General features: G+C 64.3%; 1 non-coding gene across 1 annotated transcript; it reads right to left on the bottom strand.

The window, feature by feature from the left end:
- Positions 1-2,681: 2,681 nt before the first annotated feature.
- On the bottom strand, positions 2,682-2,801 carry LOC131872618 (5S ribosomal RNA). The gene has a single exon (XR_009370739.1). It is a non-coding gene; the product is annotated as a 5S ribosomal RNA (ribosomal RNA).
- Positions 2,802-3,468: the final 667 nt, after the last annotated feature.

Raw genomic sequence — 3,468 nt, 5'->3', positions numbered from 1 at the left:
GAGGTGCGCACCCGGGGAGCGCTACGAAGTGTGCTCCAAGGTGCGGCGTGCACGTTGTCGGAGCCCGGTTTGCCCCGGGTGCGCACCTCGCCTGCACCTTGGCCGGGGGTGGGCACCTTGGCTGGGTTTGCCCAGGGTGCGCTCCGAAGCGGGGTTACTGGAGCGCCCCCTCTTTTTTTGTCAGAGCGTTTGGTGGGGTTTCTCGCATTGGCTCTTCCCAGGCCCGGTTGTTGGGTGCGCTCCCACCCTGGCGCGCGCGAAGTTGGAAGTTGGGTTAATTGCCCGGGCGCGCACCTTCGCCAGGGTGGGCACCTTGGTGCGCACACCTTGGCTGGGCTGCGCACCAGGGCGGGCTCAAGATGGCACCAGCATTCCCTTTTTCTCACTATCTTTCAAACGGAAATTTTAAAATCTCGTTTTTTTTTTTTGCCTTTTATGGAAATTAGTGAAGGCATCGCATCAAAGGTGCGCACCTCGCTGCCCACCTTGGTGTGCTCCGAGGTGCCCACCACGGTGCGCAACGCCGGTGCGAACCCGGGGAGCGCCCCGATGTGTGCTCCAAGGTGCGACGTGCACGAAGTCGGACCCCGGTTTGCCCCGGGTGCGCACCTCGCGTGCACCTTGGTGCGCACACCTTGGCTGGGTTGCGCGGCCTGGTGGGCACCATGGTGCGCACCAAGGAGCGCTCCGAAGTGTGCTCCAAGGTGCGGCGTGCACGAAGTCGGAGCCGGGTTTGCCCCGGGTACGCACCTCGCGTGCACCTTCGCCGGGGTGGGCACCTCGGCTGGGTTGCGCGCCCTGGTGCGCACCAAGGAGCGCTCCGAAGTGTGCTCCAAGGTGCGGCGTGCACGAAGTCGGAGCCCGGTTTGCCCCGGGGTGCGCACCTTCGCCGCGGTGCGCACCATGGCGTGCACGAAGTCGGAGCCGGTTTGCCCCGGGTGCGCACCTCGCGGTGCACCTTCGGCGGGGTTGCGCGCCCTGGTGGGCACCATGGTGCGCACCAAGGAGCGCTCCGAAGTGTGCTCCAAGGTGCGGCGTGCACGAAGTCGGAGCCCGGTTTGCCCCGGGTGCGCACCTCGCGTGCACCTTCGGCGGGGTTGCGCGCCCTGGTGGGCACCATGGTGCGCACCAAGGAGCGCTCCGAAGTGTGCTCCAAGGTGCGGCGTGCACGAAGTCGGAGCCCGGTTTGCCCCGGGTGCGCACCTCGCGTGCACCTTCGCCGCGGTGGGCACCATGGCGTGCACGAAGTCGGAGCCCGGTTTGGCCCCGGGTGCGCACCTCGCGTGCACCTTCGCCGGGGGTGGGGCACCTCGGCTGGGTTGCGCGCCCTGGTGCGCACCAAGGAGCGCTCCGAAGTGTGCTCCAAGGTGCGGCGGTGCACGAAGTCGGAGCCCGGTTTGCCCCGGGTGCGCACCTCGCGTGCACCTTCGCCAGGGTGGGCACCTCGGTGCGCACACCTTCTCAATGTTTTCTTGCCTTTTCTGGAAATTGGTGAAGGCAGCGCATCAAAGGTGCGCACCTCGGTGTGCTCCGAGGTGCGAACCCGAGAGCGCTCCGAGGTGCCCACGAAGTCGAAAGTCGGGTTAATTGCATTGTTTTCCCCGGGTGCGCTCCGAGTGTGCGCAACATCGGCGCGCACCAAGGAGGGCTCCGAAGTGTGCTCCAAGGTGCGCACGATGGCGTGCACCTCTGGTGCGCACGATTCGGAGCTCGGTTTGACCGGGGTGCGCACACCTTGGCTGGGTTTGCGCACCTTTTGTGCGCTCCAAGGTGCGCACGAAGTCGGAGCTCGGTTTGCCCCGGGGTGCGCACCTTCGCCAGGGTGCGCACCTTGATGCGCACGCCTTGGCTGGGCTGCGCACCTTGGTGGGCGCCATGGTGCGCACCTTTCGTGCGCTCCAAGGTGCGCACGAAGTCGGAGCTCGGTTTGCCCCGGGTGCGCACCTTGGTGGGCGCCATGGTGCACTCCGAGGTGCCCAAGATTGGTGCGCACCAAGGAGCGCTCCGAAGTGCGCTCCAAGGTGCGCGCGAAGTCGAAAGTTGGGTTAATTGTCCGGTTTGCCTCGGGTGCGCACCTTGCGTGCACCTTCGCCAGGGTGGGCGCCTTGGTGCGCACACCTTGGCTGGGCTGCGCACACCTTGGCACCCGCGTTTCCTTCATTTTAAATTTTTTTTTTTTACAATCTCTCAAGTGGGAAATTCTATAATCTCAACTTTTTTTGCCTTTTCAGGAAACTTTTGAATGGAGCGCATCATTGGTGCGCTCCGAAGTGTGCTCCAAAGCTCTCTCCAGCTGCGTGCACCTGCCCCGGCCGCGCACCCGGCCCCGCCCAGCTTCGCTCACCTGTCCCGGGCGTCTGGTGCGGAACCTTAGAGTAAGAAACATCACCGTGCACCTTGGCCAACGTGCGCGACTCGACCGAGCGCGCACTGGCCGAGGTGCACACCGATTTCACCTGGGGTGCGCGCGCAGCACCTCGGGCGCACCGGGGTGCGCGCACAACGCCCGGGTTGCACCGTGGCCTGTGTGCTCGGGGCGCCTCGGGTGCGCGCTCGGTGTCGCCCCCGCGCGCGCGGGTAGTGCGGGCAGCGCACCCCGGCCCGGCCCGGCCCCGACGAGAACGCAAACGGGCAAAAGGTTTATTCAAATAGCATTGCGACGCCCGGCGAAAAACTAAAAAAGGGTGCAACACCGGGACTTCCCGGGAGGTCACCCATCCCAGTACTACTCCGGCCCCAAGCGCGCTTAACTGCGGAGTTCTGATGGGATCCGGTGCACTAACGCTGGTATGATCGCACCCGTTATGAGCTTGTCGCAGTGTTGTACTTAGCAAAACCGCGACCCACGTGCGAATCCACCCCGGCCCACCCACCCCCGTCGAGGTGCACACCCCTCCCTCGCGAAGTGCGCCCCGTTCGCCAAGTGTGAGCCCTGCCCGGGGTGCGCGCACCTTGCTAGGGGCGTCGGGTGTGCACCCGGCCCGGCCTACGTGCGTGCACCTGGAGGGGGCGTCGTGTGCGTGCAGTGTCCCGTCAGCTGCAACGCGGTGCCCACACACCACCTCGGGCGCAACGACCTGCGCTCACATGTGGGCCGAGTGCACCTTGGTGCATGTTCGGGGCGCCTCGGGTGCACGCTCGATCTTGCCCCGGTGCACCCAAGGCGCTCGGTTTGCCCCGGGGTGCGCACTTGGTGCAAGGTGGGCACCCAAAATAGGGATCAAGCACCCAAAACACAAGTTTCGGGATGCAAAATGGGACCCCAAGGACCACAAATGCGTTCCAAGACCCATGATGGGTCCACGAGAACAAAAATGTGTTCCGAGACTTAATAAACAAATATTGGGTTTTAGGAGAAGAAACATGCTCTGATGCCCAAAAACGAGAATCGACCCCGAAAAGGCCACAGGCCAAAAGTGGGATGCGAGACAAAAAAAAATGGGACCCGAGGACCAAAATTGGGTTCCC

Source organism: Cryptomeria japonica, unplaced genomic scaffold (assembly GCF_030272615.1).
Source record: "Cryptomeria japonica unplaced genomic scaffold, Sugi_1.0 HiC_scaffold_689, whole genome shotgun sequence".
Classification (NCBI taxonomy): Eukaryota; Viridiplantae; Streptophyta; class Pinopsida; order Cupressales; family Cupressaceae; genus Cryptomeria; species Cryptomeria japonica.
This window is presented reverse-complemented; position numbering and strand designations above follow the sequence as displayed.